The sequence below is a fragment of the Bos indicus genome, chromosome 19 (assembly GCF_029378745.1).
Source record: "Bos indicus isolate NIAB-ARS_2022 breed Sahiwal x Tharparkar chromosome 19, NIAB-ARS_B.indTharparkar_mat_pri_1.0, whole genome shotgun sequence".
NCBI classification, from domain to species: Eukaryota; Metazoa; Chordata; class Mammalia; order Artiodactyla; family Bovidae; genus Bos; species Bos indicus.
This window is the reverse complement of record NC_091778.1, coordinates 17862831-17888792: the sequence shown is the minus strand read 5'-3', so window position 1 is coordinate 17888792 and position 25962 is coordinate 17862831.

The following is a 25962-nucleotide window of genomic DNA, read 5'->3' as shown; positions in this document are numbered from 1 at the left end:
TGTTGTAAAAGGGAATGATGAGCTATAATAAGAGTCTCAGGGAATACTGAGAGTGAACAGTTCTGCCTGGGTGAGAGCACGAGTGTTGAGGCTAAGAACGGAAGGAACATTTGGAGCTGAGCCTTAAATAATAATTGAGAATTCTTGAGAAGAGAAACTGAAGATACCTAAAATTTAATACAATTTGTCTAAAACATACTTCTCCAGGGTTTGCCAACTCAGTGGATGGTGTCAACAACAATCTCATTTTCAAGCGGAAAACCTGAGAGTTTTGCTTTACACATCCCACTCCATTATCTCCACAGCTAGCCCATCAACAAATTCTGTTAAATATTCCTCCTAGAACTCTTTCAAATACATTACTTATCTCCAGATTGCAAAACTACCATCCCACTGTAATCTATCACCGTCTCTCACCAGTGTCTTGGCAGTAGATTTCTAACTGGTCTTCCCGTATTCACTCTTTTTAGCCTCCTTCTCTCTACAAAGACTAGTCTATTAGCTCATTAAGATCATATTTTCCATGGTACACTGTTTATAAAATAAGCTTTGAAGCCTTTACTAAATTCAAAATTTGAGTCTTCTTGGAGTCTCTTTCTACTAAGTATTTTTCTTTTGCTAATGGATTAGATTTTCCCATTTCTATTCATGTCTAGTAATTTTTATTGTATTCTGAGCAATATGAATGATGTGTCATGGAGGTGCTAGAGTCCGTTATCTTTCTCTGAAAATTTTCAGTTTTGTTCCAGCAAACTGTTCAATTTCTGGCAGATGACCTTGAACTTTGAGAGGCTTGGCTTTATGCTTTTTGTGGGGTGAGAGATGCTCTGTGAAAGGACAAGGTGTTTTCCAAGCTCCTCTAACTTCATAGGAATCAAATTGCAAAATCTCTCATGGATCTTGTTGAAGTTTATTTTCAGGCTCTATTGGAACAGGTCTTGAATAGTCCTGACCCTAGAACCAAGGTCAGAAAACTTTTTCTTAAGGGCCAGATAAATATTTTAGGCTTGTGGGCCATACGGTCTCTGTAGCAAATTGTCATTGTAAACAAACAGGCATGGAAGTATTCCAATAAAACTTTACAAACATAGGTGGCTATGCTTATCAATTATATATTACAGGAGCCATAATTTGCTGACCTCTGCCATAAGACATGGTCCTACGTCTAAGGCAATGCCTTTAACAGGATTGTCAGGTGTTAACAAGGTCTCTGCCCTCTGGCTGGGCTGGAACTTCCTTATGTTCTAGAACCACTCAACCTCCTATAATTCCACTCCACTCTCAGTCTTTTTTTAAAAGATTTTTTAAAAATGTGGACCATTAAAAAAAAAAAATCTTTATTGAATTTGTTACAACACTGCTTCTGCTTTATGCTTTAGTTTTTTGGTCACTGGGCATATGGTATCTTAGCTTCATGACCAGACATCAAACATGCATCCCCTACATTGGAAGGAGAAGTCTTAACCACTGGACGACCAGGGAAGTCCCTTACTCTCAACCTTGTAACAACCTTCTTGGTAAGCTTTATGCAGTCTTGCCCTATGCAATCCCATCCCAGACCTTCCACCACAGAGTTCTGGGGACCCCCTCTGTGATGGCTTGCCCCACAGTTTCCAGTCACTTCAATAGTTTCTAAGTCGGATCCTACCTCCTTAGGTCAATGGGGGTATCATGCTTTGTATGGGCTCTGACTTCCTACGTCACAGAAAATTGTCCCTAGACAGAGAACTGAAGAACACGAGACCTCACCTCATGATTTTCTCTTTTCTCAGGGATCATGGTCTTGTCTTGCCCATCGCCACTGCCAGAAAGCAGTTTGCTTACATATTCTGTCCAGTTATACAGTTATTTACGGCAGAGGGCTAGTTCTATGCTAATTTTTCTATCATGGTAAATAGAAGAAATTCCTAAATCTACACATGTCCTCTTCAATCTAGTCTCCTCTCTGTTGCCAAAATGCTCTTTCCCATCTAATCATCAAATCATATCCAGTGCCCTCCCTAAAGTGGTTCAAAGATTTCTATTGCTTTTAAGATAACACCAAAGGGACAGAAACTGTTTTTGCCCATCAGTGAATCCCAACACTCAGCATGGCACCTTCCCTAGAACAGGTATATAAGAAATATTTTTGAGCAAGTGAATGAATGAGTGAATGAATGAGAAATGATATCTTGGGCAAAGAAAATAACATGAGCAAAGATTAAAAAAACATAAGACAGTATGGAAAATGGTGTATCATTCAGTAAAATTCCAACTCGAGAAACTGACTACAAATGATTCAAATGACTTCATGTGTAGAAAATATTACGATTGAAGATCATAGCCCTGAATTGTCATTTTTCAGTTACCAAAGACCTGAAATGATTTCCTCAGCATGAAGTTCTTAAGCTGACTAGACCTGTCTAATCAAGGCAAAGAAAGCTTTCCTTGGACTTGGGGTGACTGCACTCACAGATGGAGAGACAGACAGACAGGTGGACATGTGTGTAGGCAGAAGGAATCACCCATTTGCTAAAAATATAAACCCAAACCCATTTTTCACAGAAATCCTCAAAGAGCAAACAGATCGATAGCAAGCACACCATTTGTGTAACGTTGACATCCTTTTCACATTAGAGAAAGTGAAATCACCTTGGAGACCAAGTTCTTTTTCAGACAGTAGAGGAAGTGACTAAGGGAACTGTGACTTTGGAACCAACTCAGGCCCCCAAGGATTCTCACGCTGATTAAATACATTTGACAGCAAATTTTCAATACAGAAAATTAGCATTTATGATATTCAGGGAAGGGAAAAACAGGGCTTGAGCACCAACGTCCCCAAGACCTTGGGAAGGTAGAGTGCAAAGAAGTTTAGTGGAAAGAGACGTGTGAGTCTGTGGCTTGAGACTCTGGAATAAAGAACTCAAAGGGCATCAGAGGTTCTCTAAGATGCCATTTTAACTGTGCCCTAGCAAATACTCCCAAGAGAAAGCAGCAGTGGATATGACAAAGGAATGAGAGGCTACTGGGAGCTCCATACAGAGTGTAGAAGAAGCGGACAGAAACTCACATTCATTGAGCACCGTCAGGGTGAGGACCCATTGCTTGGGGCTTTGCTTGAGTTCTTGTGTTGTCTTCATCATAATAACCCTATAAGGGAGGTCCTATTATGTCTATTTAAGAAGTGAAGAAACTGAGGCCTCGGATAAGTGAAAATATCTGTCTCAAGTCACAGAACTAATAAACAGGAGAATTGTAACTTGGATCCAGATTTGTCTGATTCCAAAGCTCAGTGGTGCTTCCCAAACACCAGATTGTCTCCCTGGTCTGCTGTTTCTGTGTGTGCTCTGCTAAGTCACTTCAGTCCTGTCCAGCTCTCTGAGACCTGGTGCACTGCAGTCCCCCAGGGTCCTCCGTCCATGGGATTCTCCAGGCAAGAATACTGGAGTGGGTTGCCACGCCCTCCTCCACTGTATATGGTAGGTGGCTCATCAGAGGGAGGTCTACATTTTCAGGCATCAGGCCTTTCTTCTTCTTGAGTTGTAGGATATGGAATGCAGTGTCATGGACAAGCAGGTGCTTCATAATGATGGGTGTCATTTCAGAAATGAATTTACTGAAAATCCCTCATGTACTGATAAGCATTCTCTCCATTTCCTTACCCTTGAGTATCAACATTAGAATGTATGTCTTATGAATGTATGCATATATGTCATGACCAATAACCAACTTCTGGCTGCACTAGGGGATCCTGAAGGAATAAGCACACATCCGTGTGTGTATATGTGTGCTCGGCTTGTCACAGTTGGATTTTAAAGGCCAGTGAAAGAGAGGCTTTGGTCTAACACAGAACCGATAACACTTCAAAGTGCTCACTAAGCTTAGTCCCCTACTGTGAGATGCAACATTTATAAAATGCATTCCTACCTGTAGCAAGGCAAGCCCACGTTTCCCTTGCCAAGGGTCCTCATCAAGGCAAATACTTTGCTTTAACGATCAGCCATCGAAACAGAAACAAAACGTAGAAGTGGTGAGCCGCCATTTGTGGCAATATCATCCATTGTCTTGTACACACTGGTATTTTTATTTAGGAGGACATGGGGATGAGAGCTGGAACATATGCTGGTGAGTTTGCGTGTGTGTTTAGAGAGGAGAGCAGACAGGAGCCTGGGGAAAACAAACATGTGCAAACGTGGCAGGGAGCAGAAAGCCCAGCAGGGATTGCTGGTTTCCTAGCAATCAATGACCAACGTCCCTCTGGGACTATTCCCAATAGTACAATCGTTTTACAAATAGATGCAGGTCTTGGTTTAGTTACTGACATTGCTCGACCCAGGGCTGTGTGCACAGTCATCCCCCACAGACAGGTCTTTGAATCTTGGATCTGGGTTTGGATTTACATTCCTGGGAACCCTTTTAGAAGGTTGCTCCTGGTTTGCCAGACTCTGGATTTTTATCTCAGCGCAGCTGTTCCAACCCAGGGTGTTTCAACAATTTTGTTCCAGGGAATAAAAAAGGGGTAGTTGTTGTTCTTAATAGAATCAGAACCATCTCTAAGCACTCAGCTCCCTTTGTGCAACTTTCTCCAACTTGGCTGGACCAAAGCCCCTCCCCATCTTTCTCGGCACTCCCAAATTTTATCTGTTCTTAAAACACATTTTTATTTTCCTGGACAGCCATGTTTGCACATGTGCCATCTCCCCCAAAAGACTTTTTAATTGCACGTTATTTATCTGTCACTTTCCCGTACCCAGCACAGACCTAGTATATAGTAGGTGCTCAGGAACATTTATTAAATGACTGAACAGGTAAACAGAGTCCCAGAGACTTCCCATCCTCCTTCAAGTTGCCCACCCCACCTCGAATCATCAGTCCTGTCTTCCTTCATCCAGAAGAAAGCAGAGAAGGACTGCTGTCCAGGACTGCTGGTACTTTTGCTGTACTGGCGTGGAAACTGGAATGCTACGGTCCTGGAGGGTCATCGCCAACCAGGAGAGGGCAACACAGCATCCTGTGTGTCAGGATGGGTCTTGCCTGGAAGAAGACATCATTCCTGGTACCAACTGTCTGGAGGAAGAACAGCTTCTCAGACAAGCTCTGGCATCTGTGAACCTTGGTGCTGACTTACAGGAATGGGGCTCTCTAAGCTTGACCTCTAGGGCATTGAAATCTCAGAAGGAGGCTCATACCTGAGGCAGTGACAGCTACTTGGGGTTGATCCAGAAGGTGGGAGGTGGGTACAGGGCAAGGGTCTGGGATGGGTGGCTGCCTTCAACAGCACGTGGCTCTCCTGCTGAGAGGAGAGGAGAAAGAGTCCGGGTTGCCGTCATCTCGGTTCACTCTCTGTCCTCCCTTAGGACTTAGCCAACTTCCTCCTGCATACTCTGGCCCATCCCAGTTGCTTCATAGGAGAAGGGTTTGCTGAGCCCAGGCCTGGGCCAGTGGGCTCTAAGAAGAGCTTTAACAGGGAGAGAGAGAGCTCAAGGAGATACCAACTCTGGAGCTAAATGAACTGCGACTGCGCAGCCAGCTGCCCCTCCCATTCGGGAAGCTTAAACTCCCTGCTCAAAATGACGAGGTTTCCCTGCTTGCCAGAACTCAGGTCTCCTGAGAAGCTGGATGATAATGGTGCTCTGGCTGGCACGGATGAGAAGAGAAATGGTATTTGCTCAGTATTTGCCCTGTATCAAGCATTTTACACACTTGCCTAATCGAATCCACCCAGGAGCCCTGTATGTAGATATTATTTTTCTCGCCTTATGGTGGGCCACATTGAGGCCTGAAAAAAAAAAAAAAAGTGCTCACAGCAGAACTGCGAATTAGACCTCGGCTTCCATATTCCCCATCCTGGATCCTTCGGATCCTACATTTGAATCATCTGCAAAAATGCATTTTGTAGCTCTCCCCCCAGCCCATCATCCCCTGGGCGCTTTTCATTAAGTGCTAAAGGCACGTTTTGGCCTTTTTCTGCTCTTTATCTTTGTGGGTTCAGGACCCTAGGTCTGTTCCTGAGTGTTTCTGCCCTGACTCTATAGAGAATCACGGGATGAGTGAGTAAAAGCCCTTAGAAAAATCCAATCCCGTAGCCACTGTTCCCAGTCCAAGAAGCAGTGCAGGGCTGAGCTGAAAAGGAAATCAGAGACCATCTAAGGAACCCCATTGCTTTAAACAGGGGGACATCAAGATCACAGAGGAAGTGACTTGTCCAGGGTCATACGTGGTAACTGTGATGGGTGGGGCACTGGGCCCAGGCCCTCCAATCCGAGTCACCTGCTTTAGCTCTTGGATGCTTTGGCCAGTGGGAGTCTCGGGTTATCTTCCACTGTTGCCATTTGGAGAACCAGCTTCTGTCCGTGGCTGCAGATAGGTAACCCTAAACCTGGCACCACAATCTTCTTTAACAGATAAGACAGCTAAGGTCCAGATCAGGGATATGAGTCCTGACGCCACAACCACCAGCGCTTAGCAGAAGGTCATGCCTAACCCAGGGAGCTGTGCTGCTTCAGCCTCCTGACAAGTGCGGCTGCGCTGATGTGCAGAAGCACCTTCAGGTCACGCAAGCTGAAAAGAACTGGATTAGCCACCCCTCTCCGAGACGCGGAGTCGCGCTGGCTTTTCTCTGCCTGCCTTTTTCTCTCCTCTTAAAGTCTGCGTCCCCATCGCCAAGTCCAATTAACTGAGAAATTTTTGAAGAAAGCCTCAAATTAAAACACACACACACACACACACACACACACACACACACACACACACACAACTAAAGTCTGGATTAGGGAGGCCTGCCCTGCTTCATTGATCCATTGGTGGGTTTGCGATGGATCCGGTTTAAGCTAGTTTCCCCACCGTCTCCAGACGCTCCTAGGGTACTGATTTAAGGAGATCGAGCCCTCCATTGCAGAGATAAAGATCCCTGCCAGCGACACCAGCACAGTCCCTGGGATGGTGGAAAGTCACTAAAACTACAAAATTCTGCTTGGGTCTCCTGAACTTATTTTCTTTGTTATTTGGTGTTTTCTTGCACACGGGGATATTGCAAGGTTGAGAAGGGCATTGGTGTCCCTGAGGGGCAGCGTGAAATGGCACTGCCTACCATTCACACCTCAAGGCACCAGCAAGCCACCCCCAGCCTTCGTCCCTGGCTTGCCCTTCGCTCTGATTCAGCGGACACTCTCTTTCTGTCTCTGTCTCATTAATAATAACCGGCTTCTCCACCAGGCTGGGAAGCTGTTCTGCCTCCATTATTTTGTTTGTGTTTGAGATCATTATAGAGTCAGAACAGATACCCAAATGCATTTTGCAGGTGGGCCAACTGAGGTTCTGGGAGGAGGTGTCATTTGGTGGGCGGCAGAGCTGGGATTTAAAAGCAGAGTTTGGGCCTCCCCACCTATGCATGTCTTTGCACAGGACTGCCACCTGGACACTTCCTGTGCCCCATCCTTCTTGGTGTCTTGGTCTCTGTTGTCTGGAATGGTCCCTAGGGTGCAGTAGACCCTAGGTGGCTTCCCAGAATTGGTTCACACCCCCATCTTCCTTCCCAAGGGAACCTGAACCAGTTCAGACATCCATCTCTCCTCGACAAAGAGACCTATTTCAGATTCCTGAAAATCTGGACTCTGGGGCCATTCCTGATGGCCCCTACCCCTAGATTGACCTGAGTGTCATCCCATTCCCCTAGACAATGGAAAGGGTCATGTGAACCACTTCTAGCCAATGAGAGAGCAGGCAGAGACTTTGGGAGAAACTTCTGGAACAATCTCTCCTCTCATCTAAGGGAGTCACAGGAGGAGGGGTTCCTCTTCCTCTTCTGGATATTATTCTGTCCATCCACGGAGCTCAGGACAGCTGCAGATATCTTCCAAGCTGAAGATGACTCGGCCTAGCTGAGGACTGCTGATCTGTGGGCAGAGAGGGGAGTAGAGCCCAGGCCCCTGGTGGCATGATGGGTGTTGACTGTTATAATCTTGGGCCCAGCTTAACTCTGGACTTCCTGTCCTATGACCTCCAGAGGGTCCTTACTGTTTATGCCAGTGGGGGCTTTCTCTTTCTCGTAGCCAGGAGTGTCCTTACTGACTAGGGTCTTCCAGCTGTCGCTTCTCGTTGTTGTGTAGTTGCTCAGTCGTGCCCAACTCTTTTGAGACCCTCAAGGACTGTAGCCCACCAGGCTTCTCTGTCCATGGGATTTCCCAGGTGAGAGTACGGGAGTGGGTTGCCATTTCTTTCTCCAGGGAATCTTCCCAGACCAGGGATCGAACCCAAGTCTCCTGCATTGCGGGCAGATTCTTTACCACTGAGCCACCAGGGAAGCCTGGTCCTCCTCGTACCTGTGGGTAAAATCAGGCTGTCCTCACACAGGGCTCACTTCCCTTATGTCTCTCTGCCACTCAGCCAGGAGCCTTCCAGGTTGCACAAAAAGAGGAATTTGAAATAAAGAAAGCCTGGGGGCTCTGCTCAGGACAAATACTTGGGAGACTTAAAACAATTCCCATTTCACATTTAGTTTTAGGATTACCTGTGTCTAGGGGAACATATATACATATAGTACAGTAAGTCCCCTACATATGAATGAGTTCTGTTCCAAGAGCACATTTATTAAGTCCAATTTGCTCACAAGTCCAACACAGTCAGCCTAGGTACCCAACTAACCCAATCAGCTATTTAGTACTTACTGCAATAGGTTTATAATGCTTTTCATGCAAATAATACATAAAACAAAGAAATGCTTTTTAATCTTACAGTACAGTACCTTGGAATACAGTACCATGGCTGGTATACAGGGGCTGCAATCGAGTGAACGGGCAAGAAGAGTGACTGATTGGAGGAGGGAGAGGAGGTGGGAGATGGTAGAGCTGAAGGACCGTCAGCAACAGGAGACGGAGGGCAAGCTGCAATGTCACTCACGACTGACATTGATGGAATGCACATTCACATCTTTGCAAGTTTGCAACTGGAAAGTTCATATGTGGGGGGCTTACTGTACTAGCTAGCCTCGGGGGTGTGGTGGGTACCACTTCCTCTGCTAAAAGAACCGCCCTGTCCATGATCCCTGCAGGGTGCAGGGCAGCCAAGCAGCCTTGTTCATGCCATGTGATCTCCTTTCCAACCAGGCCACAGCTAATCGAATCAGGCAGGAACACTGGACTCATGAGAGAAACATCCTGGCTGCCAGCTGGCCTTTAAAGTGGACCCCCTTTTAACAAAGAAAATGGGAGTCAGTCAAATTACTTTCTGTCTGAGGAGCTGGAACTCAAGATGAACAAAGTCATCAACCTGTAGAGCAACAGGCAAAACAGACCCAGGAGTGGGGCACGGGCAACTGGAAATGGACATGACATTGCCGTAACGTTTGCAAACTCTTGTGAACCACTTCAAACCCCAAGTTCTTTCAGCTTCAGGCTCAGTTGACGTCTCCAGGTCAACCTCTCCAGGAATCCCTTTACTACTCCTGGCAGTCATCTTCCATGATGTGAGATGCCTCCCTGCAGCTGAAGATCTGGTCCCCAGCATGATCTGCAGGGCCCTCCATGATCCGCCTTGCCTGGCATCTCACATCATGGCATCTCACTACCATCCCATGGGTGCCCGTGAACCTCATAATTGAGTTGTATCCCCTGCCATCGATGTGCCATACCCTTGTGCCTCTTTCTGCCTTGATTTGTATATTTTCTGCTTGGAATGTCCTGCTCTTCATTAAGATATGTGTACTCCTTCCCTGGTATTCCTCTTGCATGCCTTCATTCAAACATGATTTGTTAAGCACCTAATAGGTGCACTATGTTATTCCTATGAAAAAGAGTTGGATAAGGAGACAATAGGGCTGGAGGGGTGGCTACAACAGAGAAGGCACCTCTGAGCAGAATCTGGGTGTGGTGAGGGAGTGACCTTACGCGAGTCTGGGGAAGAGTGGTTCTGGCAGATAGAACAGCAAAGGCAATACTCTAGGGGTGGGAATAAGCCTGGTGGAGGATAAAGCAAGTGTGGATGGAGTGTAGTGAAAGAGAGCCAGAGCCATGGTTAAAAACTTGGCAGGGGTTGGATGTCCCTGGTAGTCCAGTGGTTAAGACTCTGCACTCCCAATGGAGAGGGAATGGGTTTGATCCCCAAGTGGCTCAGCAGGTAAAGAAATAACCTGCAGGAGACTTGGGTTCAATCCCTGAGTCAGGAAGATCCCTAGGAGAAGAAAATGGTAACCCACTCCAGTATTCTTGCCTGGAGAATCCCATGAACAGAGGAGCCTGGAGAGCTACAGTTCATGGGGTTGCAAAGAGTTGAACATGACTAAGTATATATATATATATATCCCCCCCCCCCACCAACCCTGAAGGGAACTAAGATCTCAAATGATGCAGCCTTTAAAAAAAAAAGCAGGGGTGAAATAATGCCTAGGAGGACCACTGCAAAGAATCTGGATTTGGGTCTAAGCATGATGGTCTGCTGCTGCTGCTAAGTCACTTCAGTCGTGTCCGACTCTGTGTGACCCCATAGACGGCCTAGCGGGTGCTAGGAGGAGTAGGAACCATAATGTATTTGCATTTTGAAAAGGTTGATCTGGCTGCTGGGCTGTGGAGAGGCGAGCCTGGAAACAACATTCCAGGTGTCTAAGGAATGGGAGGACTGGGATTTCATTTGGAGGAAGAGCCAAATGATGAATTAGACGCTGGGAGGAGGGGAGGGAAAGAGTGAAACTGAAATTCAGACCAGTGCCTGAGTAATTTGGTGAATGGAGGCACCACTGACCTATATGGAAACAAATGGAGGAATGAGTTTGGGGGTGGAAATCAGGAATTGGGTTTGGGACCTGGTACTTGTCAATCATATCACAAGACTTTGTTACAAATCTCAGACTCCTTAAGGGGATATGCATTTTTTCATCTGTCTTCCTCATTCTACTTAACCACAAGTTCTCACAAATAATAGACATTTAGCCCATTGTTGGCAAAGGCTTTGATTCCTGAAAATTGCAAATGGTACCCAGACAGCCTTCCTTTCACTAGCTCACTTAATTACCACCAAGCCGCTCATCTTCATTTTGTGCTGGTGAGTGCTAAGTCACTTCAGTTGTGTCTGACTCTTTATGACCATATTGACAGTACCCCCGCCGGGCTCCTTTGTCCATTGGATTCTCCAGGCAAGAATATTAGAGTGGGTTGCCATGCCCTCCTCCAGGGTATCTTCCTGCCCCAGGGATCGAACCTGGGTCTCCTCTGTTTCCTGCATCGGCAGGCGGGTTTCTTTACCACTAGCGCCGGTGACCATCACCCTTTGCTTCCAAGTCAGTCTGACCTCCCGCCTTGTCCATCCCCTCCATCAGTCTTTTCACAGTCAAACAGAATCCAAATGGCTGTCAGGGGAGCCCTAAAGTTAAAGACTCACTTCAGTAGGCTTTCTATTAGCATGTCTTGGTTCAGGCGGGTGTTATGAACTGTTCCCACTGGCTTGTGCCAAATTGGTCAATCAATCACCACTCAGGTACCGAGCACCCTCTATAATAAGCCCTAGTATTTGTAAAACTTTGTAGCTAACAAAGCACTTTTATATAGCCTCTCGTGGGACTGTGCAACCAACCTCTGAATTGACAGGGCAGGTCTCCAGATATTAAATTCCCATTTCATTTCAACTTCTGGAACTTTGTAACCAAAGGTCTTCACTAAGACGGCTCCCTCTTGCTCTTCGTTTTGGCCTGGGAAACTTCCACCTGAGCTTCCAGAATCATCTTTAAATAACAATACCTTCCCCAACCCTCAGGCGGAGGTAATCAATCCACTCTTCTTCCTCTGTGTTCCTTGGGTCATGTGCCTTTTTTTTTAGTTGTTTTGCTGTAATGTGTAGCTGTACACCACATGAAATGTATAGGGTACTTATAAGCATCTATCTCCCTAATAGATAATATTCTCCTTGAGGGAAAGGAATGTATCTCATTTGTCTCAGGGTCCCAATGCCTGATATACCCTCCCACATATAATAAGCAATCAATAAATGAAGGGCCATATGGATATTTTGAAAGCTGGAGGTCACAAAGTGGGGGATTGCGCCTATTTTGCTAAGGAATATGGACCTCAGACTGTAGGCATAACGGATCCAAGGGAGTCTTGATTTATATCACAAAAGGCAGATGGCAGGCTCATTTCATAGAATTTATTTCCCTGAAAGTTGATGAGGTCTGATTTATGTCTTCCCTTGAAGGTCGGGTTATGGACTGTTCAACTCACTCCTTCTCTCTAACAAGGGCTTTCATGGGGATGGTGTGGATGGTGTCAGTTAGACACAGCTTGTTTGTCACACCCAGGGAATGTCAGGAAATTTCTTTTCATCTCATCAAACTTTCACTGAGCATTTACTATGTGCCCGGCATTGTGCTCAATGCTGTGACAATAAGGCAAGTTGTTTGGAAGCCCCCTTTGCCAAAACTGGGGACTTCAAGGCATGTAGAAGCCAGCATGACATGTCTGGGTTCCCCATCCTTCAGCCTTCATCCCATGCCACCGTGATCTGCTCCCGGAAGAGCTAGTGCCTGGCTGTGATCAATGAGTGCCTGTCCCCCTCATGACACACTCTCCTGAACCGTTTCACCAGCACTCAGGTGAGCCTGCAGTACTGGGCTGATGGGATGGGCCCCAGGGAGTGGGGCAGTGGAGGGCAGCAGCATTGATGGATGCAAGTGTCAAAGCTATTCACCAGAAGACTTAATTGACTTTCTCGGGCTCTTCTTTCTGCCACAGAGTCATCCATTCATCCATCTACCCAAGTGTCTATCCGTGCATGCATCCATTCATTTAGTCATTCATATACTCATGCAGATCTTTAAAGTGCGTATTTGTATGTCTTCATCATTACATATTCAACCAGCCATCCATTCATGTGCCCATCAATCCATTTATTCTTTCATCCATATCTTTATGTTTAAAGCATGCATCTGCCTGTCCTAACTAGTGCATATTTATCCATCCATCCATACATACACTGATTCATTTAAATCTTTAAAGTACATATCATTTCTTTGCTCAAAAACTCTGAGTAGCCTTCGTGTGTCACAGCCTAGAAGCAAAGTTGTTCTCTTAGTATTCACAGTTGGCCCTTATTTTCTGATCACATCTACATGAGCTCTCCTTTGGCCAAGTGGGTCTGCCCATCTCCCTCAGCAAGTTGGATCTTGCCTTCTCGCCTCTCCTCTCCTCCCACCTTCTTTTTGCCTAAGTGCCCTCCCCGTAACTCTGATCCACTTCGTGTTGGTTGCAGTCCAACTCTTCATTCACTCAAATCTTCACCCTCTTAGGAGACTATCCACTGTATTCACGCACTGTTTGTCTCCTGGGTGATCTGTCCCATCTCTGAACTCCAAACGCTCTTAGCGTCTGACCCAGGCCTTTGGGTACTTGGCTATTGTGTCCTTGTATTGATCTCTTTTTTTGTAAATGTGATCTTTCTCCCGAGAGACCTGCCCTTATCCAGTGCTACTGAAGACATTCCTGTGCCCTTGTGCCATCTAGGCCTGGGCCCATCGGAACCTAGAGAGAGGAGTCAGGAACTCCTGACTTGCTGCTTCAAGTCTTGTGCCCACTGTTACAAGCCTGAGTCCTGGACACCTGTGAGGCTCTGACCTGAATCCTCCATTCTCAGACCACCAGTACACACAAGGAGAGTTTGGGGGAGGGTCTCACCTAGAAGCCTGCTTGACCTTGATGCTGGTGTTACTCTTCTGGGCCCCAGCATTGGGATGGAATCTGTCTTTCTTACCCCAAATCTGATGAGCACATTCTGTGAACTGACTGGTCCCAGAGAACCATGCTGCTGCTGCTGCTGCTGCTGTGTATATCTTTGAGTGTTACTCTCTCTTTTGTTACTTATTGCCATATACTGCTTTGAAATTCATTGTTTCTCATCATTCTGTGGGTTGGCTAGGTGGTTCTTCTGCTGGTCTTTTCTGGCTTAATGCAGGTGATGACAATCCATGTTGGGGCACCTGGGATGACTCTGCCCGTGTATCTGGGGCCTCAGCTGGGTAAATGGAATGGCCTTTCATCCTCCACGTGGTCTCTTTCTCTCCACTGTGGCCTCATCCTTAAGGAGGGCCAGACTGGGTGTCTTGAAATATGGCAATCTCCAGATTCCAAGAGTGTGAAAATAAAAGCTTCCTATCTTCCCCAAGCCTTGGCTCTGGAATCACCCAGTATCTCTTCCGCTAGATGCTATCTATCAAAGTAAGCCATGAGGTCAGCTCAGACTCAGTGGGTAGGGAAAGGGCTTTCACTTCTTGATGGGAGAAGCTCTAAGACATTGGACCAGGTTTTTCAATCTATCCATCTTACCTACCCTGTCCAACCCATCAACATGATCTCCCCTGGGTAGTACACCATTCAAGTAAGCCTGCATTTACCCACCTTTGGAGATGGTTTACAGTACCTCGGGGCCATCCCTCTAGCTGGATCACCTAGAGTATTTTCCTGTTATGATACTCCCAACTACAGAATATGGTCCAGGAGGGCAGGGACTGCTTTAGCTGCCCCACAGAAAGTGGGAGCCTCCCGAACCAGGGATCGAACTGGCACCCCCTCACTAGCAGGCGGATTCTTAACCACTGGACCACCAGGGAAGTCCCTGGCTGGTTGGCTGTAAAGCTTTAATAAGCATAAATACTATCTTCAGGATGTCTTGTAACTTTTCCTTTCCTTAAGCTTTGTTGGTGCGTGGCTTATTCATTTCATCATCTATACCCCTTTGAAGGACTGTAGGTTCTCATCTTTCACTCTCTATACACTCTCCTATTGCGTATCTTTTTCTAGCAGTTATCACTATCTGAACTGCCTTTTGTTATCATTTGTGGTTTTGTTTACTTGTTCATCGTTTGTCTCTTCCATCCCAAGGAGACCTTTGTGTCAGGACTTGGATTTTTCACTGATAAAATTACCAGCACCTAGGCCAACTTATCACAGAGTAGGTGCTCAGTAAATACTTTTTTGAATGAATGAAAGCCTCCTGAAGACTGTGATCAGGCCTTAAACTCATGCATAGACCCTCTCCCCATTCCTGTCAGTACAAGATGGCCCTTTACATCTGTTCTTTGAGGATAATTCATTAACTTATCATACATAGGGTGAAAGGTTTTGAAGGTTGCAGACAACTCCTTTATGCCCAATTTACAAATGCTTTTAAGAGTCTCCTATGTATCCTGAGAGGATTCTGGTTCTTAAAAGTGAGTCATTTCTTTGGCAACATGATACTTGAACATCTGGAAAGACAAGAGGATGTGGTCTGTTGTGTTCAAATTCCTTCCAATGAACTTAGCCATTTAGATGTGCACTGGGCGGACATGAAAAATAAGAAGTAAAAGCCCCAGGTCTTGAAGGTGACTATGGGAATGACCTTGGATCCTGAATCTTAGTTCTTCCAGAGAGAGAGGTTTGCTTTCAGGGTCTGAAACTGAGGACTTCCAGAAACACGCAGATACCGGTCTTCAGAGGGGTCATAGGAGACCTTGTGAAGAGGAAGTATGGCCTCCATGGCACATGTTTGCACAGAAAATCCATGGTCACATAAGGGATTCAGAGTAAGAGGGACAGGAGACTCTCCTCCTCAACACCCATCTCCCACATGTTTGCTCCAATCTGGGCTAAATGGGGCCTCTAGGTTATTTATAGTCTAATCTATCATGCTATTTTCTGTGGCATTTCATTTGATTTTATATTATAAATACACACAAAAAAGTACTGAGAATAAGAGAACAAACACCCACCACCCAGCCTAGGAAATGAAACATTTATAAATATAACAGACGCCCTCTGTGACTCTCCTAAATGGTATTCCCCACCCACCTTCCTTTCCCAGCAATAAGCACCATCCTGAAACAGATATTGATATTCCCATGCTAGGTTTTGTGCCTCTAGTACACGATGGTAAATGTCAGCTTTGTCAACAGTTTGGCTTGCCAATTTTTTAAAAATTAATTTATTTATTTTTGGCTGTTCTGGGTCTTTGTTGCTGCACGCAGATTTCTCTAGTTATGACGAACGGGGGCTGCTCTCTGGTTGCAGCGCAAGGCTTTTCATCGCAGCGGCTTCTCTCGTTGTGGAGCACAGGCTCTAGGGCTCGTGGGCTTCAGACGTTGCAGCTCTCGGGCTTAGTTGCCCTGGGGCATGGGGGATCCTCCCGGACCAGGGATCGAACCCATGTCCTCTGCACTAGCAGGTGGATTCTTAACCACAGGACCACCAGGGAAATCCCTGGCTTGCCAGTTTTAAAGCTTTACTGTCTCCAGGATCCCTTGCTGTCCCTTGCGTTTCCCTTCCTCAAGCTTTGTTGGTACATTGTTTACTCATTTCATCATCTGTCCCCCTTTGATGGACTATTGTTTCTAATCTTTCACTACTAGGAGGCTGCCATTAACTTTCTGGCTCACACTGTTCTCCCTACACCTGGAGGAGAAGGTCTTCAGGGTGGAATCACTCCGTTTGGTTCTGTAGGTGAAAGGCACTCAGTCATGTCCGACTCTTTGCGACCCCATGGACTATACAGTCCATGGAATTCTTCAGGCCAGAATACGGGAGTGGGTAGCCTTTCCCTTCTCCAGGGGATATTCCCAACCCAGGGATTGAACCCAGGTCTCCCACACTGCAGGCGGATTCTTTACTAGCTGAGCCACCAGGGAAGCCCAAGAAGTGGGTAGCCTATCCTTTCTCCAGGGGATCCTCCTGACCCAGGAATTGAACTGGGTTCTCCTGCATTGCAGGCGGATTCTTTACCAACTGAGCTATCAGGGAAGCCTTTGGTTCTGTATATCTTCAACTTAATTAAGGACTTCTCAGGTGGCATTAGTGGTAAAAACCCACCTGCCAATACAGAAGACATAAGGGACGTGGGTTTGATCCCTAGGTTGGGAAAATCTCCTGGAGGAGGGCATGGCAACCCACTCCAGTATTCTTGCCCACTCCAGTATTCTTGCCTGGGAAAATCCTATGGACAGAGGAGCCTGGCAGGCTATAGTCCACAGGGTTGCAAGGAGTTGGACACTACCAAAGTGACTTAACAAGCACACGCATCTTCAATTTAATTAGGTATTGCCAACTCCAAAGTGGTTGTACCTGTAGTAGCATGAGTTCTGATTGCTATACAACCCAACCAGCACTTGTTACTCTCAGACTTTGATTACTGTTCATTTGAAGGCGGAAAGCGATGAATTCTTGCATGCTTTGAATTGTATTCTTTCCACTGTTGACCAGTGAAGCAGGGTGTTGTTTCATGCTTATTGACCATTTCTGTTTCTGCTTCTTTATCTTACCTCTCCAGATCCTTTGTCCATTTTCCTATTGAATTGTTGGTCTTTTTCACGTTGACTGATGGCAGAGTTTCTTAACAGCAGCACAATTGACATTTTGGACCAGATGATTCTTTCTTATCAGAAACTGTTCTGGGTTATAGAATCTTTAGCAACAACATCCCTGGCCTCTTCTAACTTGTACCAATAGCAAATCCTCCTCTCCCATCTCAGCTGTGGCAAGTGTTTTTCCAGCCATTCCCAAACTACCCTCAACTGAGTCACTCATTCATAAGAACACTTTACTTTTCATGGATATCAATCCATCGTCAGTTACACAGCTTCTATGTATCTTCACAAAGACGTTCTGGGATGCTCAGTAGATCTGGTTATTCTCTGTTTCAGAAGCTTTGCTTTAGAGGAGGGAAGGAAAAACAGACTGTGCATTGTGTCTAAAGTAATAATTTGGGTGCTCTCTCTTCCTATCTTTGTTTCAAGTTCACAAGGTATGTGTTAATACCCCATTTCACAGATGAAGAAACTGAGCCTCGTAGTCTGTCCAAGGGCTCAACCAATAAGAAATTGAAACAGGGTAGGAAGAATATGGCTTCTAGTCCTGGCTCTATCACAGATTGGTTATATGATCAGGCATTTCCTCCATGTATATAGTTTAGTTTCCTACAATGGGGCTTCTCTGGTGGCTTAGGCAGTAAAGAATCTACCTGCAACGCAGGAGACCCGGGTTCAGTCCCTGGGTTAGGAAGATCCCCTGGAGAAGGGAATGGCTACCCACTCCAGTATTCTTGCCTGGAGAATTCCACAGACAGAAGAACTTGGAAGGCTACAGTCCATGGACTCAGAAAGAATTGGACTCTTTGTTGGAGCAACCGACACTTTCTCTTTCATGATGGTAATGAGGCTGCCTGCAGACCTCACTAGTTCAGCCCATTCTACCCAAAGAGCACTGTGGTTGAGCACAGAATCACAAGGCGGGGCAGCCACAGTGAGAATCTGGCATTTCTACTTCCTGATGAGTGACTTATCACTGTTCCCCTTTATGCCTTGCTTTCCTCGTCTGAAAATGGAGATTCAGATAGCATCAAACTCCCAGGACTTTTTGTGAGGGTTAGATGAGATAATCCGTGGAAAGCAGGTAACACAGTGAAAGTTCCATACATGCCATAGAATGTCAATATAATTCTATGAATAAGTAGACTGGGAAATCGTCTTGACAGGGAAGCCCTGTGAAGCGCAGATTATGATATAAAAAAAAACAATATTTCACTGCCTTTAGATGCAAATAATAATATTCAGGAAGAGTTTTGCCAGTAGGCAACCCGACCAATTGAAAGGTAAAGAAAGAAGCTTGATGATAAGCTTATAGTGTGTACCATGATGGCATTTTGAAAAGGGATTCCAGCCTACCTTTGGCCTGTCCCGTCTCCTAAGAGCATCTCATATCTCCTCTCTCATCTGCTGGCAGCCCTTGGCAGCTGGGCAGTGCTAACTGCAAAAACTCTATAAAAATAAATTTTAACCCAGGGGCTCCAAGGGATCACAGGGTTTGAATGGGGCTCTAAATTCACACCTGTCTTGCTTTTTTCCATAAAATCTATATTTAAAGTGAGTGAGTCAAGCTGCTCTGGACTCAGTAGACTCCTGGGAAGACGGCTGGCCACCAGTAAGCAGGGTCCCCCTTCTAAGAGGGAGGTGAGAGGCTCTTTAAACATGCATGCCAAGAGAGTAGGGGCTGCCACACTAATGGCTCTGCAGACTCGGAGAGGGACTGCCTGCCAAGTGCGCCAGTAATTAGTTGTTAACACATGGAAATAAAAGCCGATTTAGAAACAGGAGCCATCATTTATTTATAGCAATCCAGCACAAGTATTTTTTTAAACAAAAAAGGAAAACTGGACATAGTGCCTAGTCAAAGCCAAAGCATCCAAGGAGCTCCAAAGTCATCTCCTCACTCACTTGTCTTCTCTATCACCTCCTCCTGGAAGTCCACCTAGACTGACCTTCTCTCTCACCTCCTTCTAGAAGTCCACCTAGTCCACCTTGCTGAGCCCCATTCCCTTCAACTTTCAGGCTCTCGTTCTGCCCCTAACTGTTGTACATGCGAGGCCGCCACTGGTTCGTGTTCTCTGATCCCTTGCATGTGTGCCTCAGTGTATCTTTGATGAATGGAAAGAGCTCAGGCTTTAGAGAGAACCCTGCTTACATCCTGGTTCTAGCACTTTATAACTGTGTGGTCTCAGGCAAACCACTGTCCTTGCCAAGGCTTGCTGTAAATACAGATATTAAACATACTGAGATATGGAGCCCATATTGTGTGCCCAGCATAGAGTGGGCATCCTGACTCCATCCTGGGCAAGGTTTGCATCTGTCATTTCTTTTTCTTCTCAATTTCTGGCAGAAAAAGTAGGATGGCACAGAGTGTGCAGGCTCTGGAGCCAGACTGTCTCACATTGAATCTTGTTCTAGTTCCAACCAGCTGGGTGACTTTGGGTGACTTATGTAAGCTCATAAGTGCCTCAGTTTCTTCAGCTAGAAAATGGGAACAATAATGGTCCCTACTCACAGGATGCTGTGAGGGTTAAGTGAGTCAGAGTGACTTACCTTCTTATCTAGTGACTCCCTAGGTAAGAAGTCAGAGTGTTCCAGTGTTCTTGGACTAGTAGTGGTGACATGATGGCAGGTGGGAAAGGCGTCTTTACTTCTCACCGCCCATAAGCACCATCCTTGCAGCTGCTGAGAAAGGAGAAGTTCCCTGCTTTTTGAGTTTGACAGACCCAAGTTGGGATTGCCTCAATTCTACCAGTGTGGTCCTGGGGAAGGTATAAACTTCTACGAGCATCAGTTTCCTTCTCTGTAAAACGGAGGATGATAGCACCTATTTCCCAATAACCTGAGTGATCCCAGAAGCAGATTTTTTTTTTCCTCCCCAGAGACTCCAGGTAAGAGGTCAGGCCAGCTGACACCTTGACTTCAGTCTCATGAAACTCTGAACAAAGAAGCCCAGCCAAGACCACTCGGGCTTCTAACCTACAGAAGTGGGAGCTAATAAATGGGTATCATTTTAAGCCCTGAAAGTTTGTTTTAATATGTCACAACAAAAAATGGACACAGTTTACAAAATAGAAGACTGCCACCTAGAGTAGGGTTATCAACTGATCCTGAGCTCCTGGAAGGCAGAAACTGGGTGTTACTTATTTGGAGTCCATAGAACCTGGTAGATAGTAGATGCTCAAAAAATATTTATAGACAAATGAATTAATGGACGCATTTTAAAAAAATGAACAAAGGATCCAGACTCCGTCTATGAACAAGTAACTTTCAAAAAGCTACAGGTTCCAGGATGTGCACAACCAAGAGGCTGGAGAGCTAAGTGAATGCATAAGAGCAAGCAAGTTGGGGTCTAATCTCAGCTTAGTGTGCCAGCTGTGTGACCTTGGGCAAGTTACTTAACCTCTCTGTGCCTTGATTTTCCTATCTGCAAAATGAAGATAATCAGAGTAATAGCCTCATATATTGTCACGGGGTTAAAAAAGGGAATACAGAGCAAGCTTGTCTATTATAAATATTCAACGAATATTGAATTGGTACAGAGACAGAGTCATGATCCTTCGAAATTCATCTTTGTTTTCTCCACAGTGTGTTTCTTCTCCACCATCCCCCCTCTCCCCCCGCTGCCCTGCATCCCTCATACACACTCCAAGCCTTGTTTTTCTTCTTTGTAGAAATGAAGTTGTTGTTTCGTAGCTAAGTCGTGTCTGACTCTATTGCGACCCCATGGATTATAGCCCACCAGGCTCCTCTGTCCATGGAATTCTCCAGGCAAGAATACTGGAGGGGGTTGCCCTTTCCTCCTCCAGGGGATCTTCCCAATCCAGGGATCGAATCTGTATCACCTACACTGGCAGGTGGATCCTCTACCACTGAGCCACCGGGGAGCCTGTAAAATGAAGACGTGAACCTTGAAAATAGTCTTCAATTTTAAAACTTCTGTCACTTCCCTGGTGATCCAGTGGCAAAGTCTCTGCTCGCCCAGTGCAGGGGTCTGAGTTTGATCGCTGGTCAGGAAACTAAAGGCCCCAGGCCACAAGTAAAGATCCTGCCTGCCGCAATGAAGATTGATGATCCCACATGCCACAACTAAGACCCAGCATAGTTAAATAATAAATAAATATAAAAGAAAGCCTTCTATTACTTTAAAGAACATTGGACACTTAACTTTAAGCAAATTGCCTTCCTTCTCACTACGGCTGGCTTTTCAAAGTCATCAGCAGACAAACTCATGAGAGAGGTGGAGGGAAGGTTGTCTGGCTCTCACCCTGCTTCCCAGACAGAGAGAGGATGGGGACATGGCTGATTTGCAAGGCTAACTGAAAAGGCCCAGGGCAGCACTGGCTTGACCTGTCCCAGGCAAAGCTATTGTTTTGATGGTCTCATTGATTAGCTGAACTGGGAGGAGAGGCTATGTCGTTGTTTTTCTTTATTGGGTTCACAGGCCTCAAATTCCATAACTCACAAACCAGAACTGGGGACAGTCTAGTCTTAATTATACAAGGACAGATGCTTTGCATTGCAAATTGTCCACAGCAAAACCTTGCTCCCAAATTATTGATGAGATTGTCACTTACCCTGTCTAAGTCCATTTGGGCAAGAATGTCCCTATTTCTTACCATGCAATAGACAGTCCTATATTAGAACTGTTATGGGCACTGTTTCTCTGCTTCTTTGGCATCTCTCCACCTAGAAAACAAGTTCCTTTGGGTGGGCACCTGGCTGTCCATCTTTCAAACGGAGTTTCATTTTACACCCTGACCACAAACTTCCTTCCAGTATGAAAGAAGGGAGCCAGTTCATCACAACTATGCCCATATTCAGCTCTAAGCCTCAGGACTCAGGCTTCAGGTCAGTGCCTGTCCAGTTTCAGCTGGGGCTTTGCATCAGAGCCAAGGACAATCTCAGTAGGAGAAATTACCAAGGGCTGAGGACTGACTGTTTTAGAAATACTCAGGTTTCCACTTCCTCTGGCTGCTTCCTGAACACTGCCAGAATATTGTGAAGCCCACAGCACTGAACACACCAAAGTTCGAGGGTAAGCACTCAAGCAGCTTGGGAAGCCCCGTGTAAATCATGGAAATGATGCTTGCCTGACATTTGCCAGTTTTATTCAATCACGCCACGGGCAATTAAGAATCAACTGTGTTTGGGACTCGGAGAAGGCAATGGCACCCCACTCCAGTACTCTTGCCTGGAAACTCCCATGGACGGAGGAGCCTGGTGGGCTGCAGTCCATGGTGTCTGGAAAGTCGGACACGACTAAGCGACTTCACTTTCACTTTTCACTTTCATGCATTGGAGAAGGAAATGGCAACACACTCCAGTGTTCTTGCCTGGAGAATCCCAGGGACGGGGGAGCCTGGTGGGCTGCCGTCTGTGGGGTCGCACAGAGTCGGACGCGACTGAAGCGACTTAGCAGCAGCGGCAGTGTGTGGGACTTCCCTGGTGGTCCAGTGGTTAAGAATCCACCTTGCAGTGAAGGGGATGCAGCTCAGTCCCTGGTCAGGGAACTAAGATCCCACATGCCACGGAGCAGCTAAGCCCAGGAGCCGCAACTACTGAAGCCCACGCAGCACAACTCGAGTCCACGTGCTGCAACGAAAGAGCTCACATGACGCAATGAAGACCCTGCGTGCTGCAGCTAAGACTCAACACAGCCACATAGATAAATACATTTCATTTTTTAAAAAAAGAATATATTAAAAAAAGAGTAAACTTCATTTGATTTCTCTGTGGCTGGGAACAGATCTCGACGAGCCCACATCCTGGGACTGAGCCTGTAGGTCCCAGACAGGCACGTTCTGGGCTCCTGGAGCAGAAGATGGGCTCAGGCAAGCCTCTGCTTTGGTTTAGCTCAGCCAGAGCCATGAGTCCATTGGATTGTTTCCTTTTCCTTGCCCTGGCCCTGAACCCTTGATGAGATGTGGGAATCTGTTTCCATAAAACCAATTTATTTTTCCATTTATATGATTAATTGAAATCACTAATACTCTAGCCTCCAGGTCATAAACACTGGGTAATAAAATCCTCTCTACATCTGTCCAGTGCTTTAGTGTTCGCTAAGCACTTTTACCACCATTATCTGATGTGACCCTTTAGAACGGTCCTGTGAGATACACAGGAAGGGATTACAATGGTCAGTTTAGAGCCCGAGTGTTGCCAATGGTTACAGGTAGCCGGGAGCAGAGTGGGAACTGAAGCTAGTTCTTATATTCTTAAGTTTAGTTCTCTTGTCAGGTAAACAGATGAGCAGGTTGACCCAGGACTCAGGGGCTTCACAGGATCTGGGACTTTTAGCTTTAAAACTGAGAATGTCCAGGCAAAGCTGAGAAGAATTGGCCACCCCATTTGAGGACCCCAGGGTGTCTCTCGTGATGGAGGCCTGTCACTCCCACCAGGTTCAACTGAGGAAAATGTCCTATCACCTGGCACAGGTGAGGCAAACGCTGTGCCTGGACCATGTACCATGATGTGGCTGGAGAAGAGCCACCTGCGGCTGACAGGTGATCTATCCGAGGCAGACCTGGCTGGGGGTGTGTATGGGCAGGTGGAAGAGCCTGGGCATATGAGTGATCCCTTCTGGCTGAGCTGCTCACAAGACAAGGATTCTGAGAGCCTAAGGGTGTTGACCCAGAGAGGGGACACCAGCAGGACCTGCCTGGCCAGAAGGAGCTGAGACAGAGACACCAGTGGCTTAAAAGCTAAGATGAGGCAGAGGTACAACGGGTCGATGGGATAATAGAGGTGGGAGGGAGGGAGAGGGCAGAAAGAGGGGTGCATAGGAGGCATGTGTGTGCATGCTAAGTCTTTTCAATCATGTCTGACTCTTATGGTCTATGGGATTCTCCAGGCAAGAACAGTGGAGTGGATTGCCATTTCCTTCTCCAGGGGATCTTTCCAACCCAGGGATTGAACTCTCATTTTCTGCGGCTCCTGAACTACAGGCAGATGCTTTACCACTGAGCCACAAGCTCGAGCCAACTGGAGTCTTCCAGCCATCAGCCATCATCCACAGCATCTCTCTCCTTTATGGGCTGTAGCCCCCTCTCCATCCCAGCCTGGAGTCAACCCCTTCCTGATAAACTAGCCACTTCCCTTTTGGCTGGGGACAGAGGAGAAGGGAAGTGACTTGCCCAAAATGACCTGAGCCAGAGATGTGTATGGAGCGTTCCAGTCTGGGTTAATGAACATTTAGCCTTGAGCAGGGGCCAGGCTGGCCACCACAGGCTCACTTTCAGCCACGTGCCTCCTTGTTAGCTTCACTCTGCCCGAATCCACTCCCAGAACCTCTGGCCCTAGAACTTGGCTGCGTTTCCCTGTCGCTTCGGGACCCATATCTCAGGTCTTAGTGCCCTTTGCCTTCCTTGTTAGCATTTTGACTTTAGTAATGGGAAGGGATTCAGATCAGATGGGGAAATCATTAAGCTAAACCGAGCCCAGAACAAAGCAATTGAGTAGGAAACTGTGAACACCAGCGGCACTTTTTCCTCCTTACCCTGAGCAGGAGAACACTGTGCCTGAGATCATCTCAGAACCAGATAGGGAGAGAGGGGGCCCTACACTAAGTGAGTGGAGATGGCCACTGGGCTGGCAAGATGGGCCTAAGTGTTGGCATGAATATTTATGGAAAACTGTATGATCCTGGAGGGATTGTAAATAATACAACAGGAATCAGCAAACCGATGGGATTTACCACCTTTTTTTGTGATGACAACCATGTAGGATATTATAACCTGTGTTTTGGTTTTCTCTTCTGTCTGCCGGTCCTGATTTTTGATCTGACATGTATTTTCCTTAATCTTGATATATTGAAGTCACGTCTTTCTATTTTATTACATGTATTTCTTGAAAGCTGCCTCAAATCCTCTGACAAAGTGAGGAATCGATATACAATCTGACCAGCCCTTCCAAGACTTTCATCTTGGGCGGATAGGACGTGCTGTCAGCCGATGTCACAGGGGAGGCAGCAATAGGCAAGTGCACCCCGCACCCGCCCCCATCCCAGCCTGGGTGCCACTGCGAGCCACCCCTCGTTCTCGCCACCCCTTTAGTCTCAGGGGGACCCGATGAGCTGCCATAGAGGAGACAGCTCATTCGCGGCTGTTGACTCACCAGGTAGCCCTGGCTCAGAGCGTTAGTGTCAGGTTGGCCAAAAAGTTTGTCCGGGTTTGCCGTATGATGTTACAGAAAAACCCAAACGCATATTTTGGCCAACCCAAAAGATGTGGTTTCCCTAATATCTTCATAGACAAGCCAGTCAGTCTTTTTGGAACATTCTCCCAGGTGCTTCTAAGTTCCCAGGTTTGCTTTCCCTCAGTCTATCTCTACCACCCAGGGGGACCTATTATATCCACAACTTGAGTGAGTTAAGGCACCCCTTAGAAAATCATTGGGCTGTGGAAAAGCTTCCCAGCTGGCCCCTCTGCTCCAACTCTCATCTCCACGTTAACACTCAGGTTGGTCACTTTATTTTTTAATATTTTGTATTTGGCTGGGCTGAGTCTTCGTTGTGGCACATGGGATCTTCACTCTTCGTTCAGCATGCAGGGTCTTGGGTGCTTGTGCTTTTGTTTATAATATGTCAGCAGAGACATTACTTTGCCAACAAAGGTCCATCTAGTCAAGGCTATGGTTTTTCCAGTGGTCATATATGGATGTGAGAGTTGGAC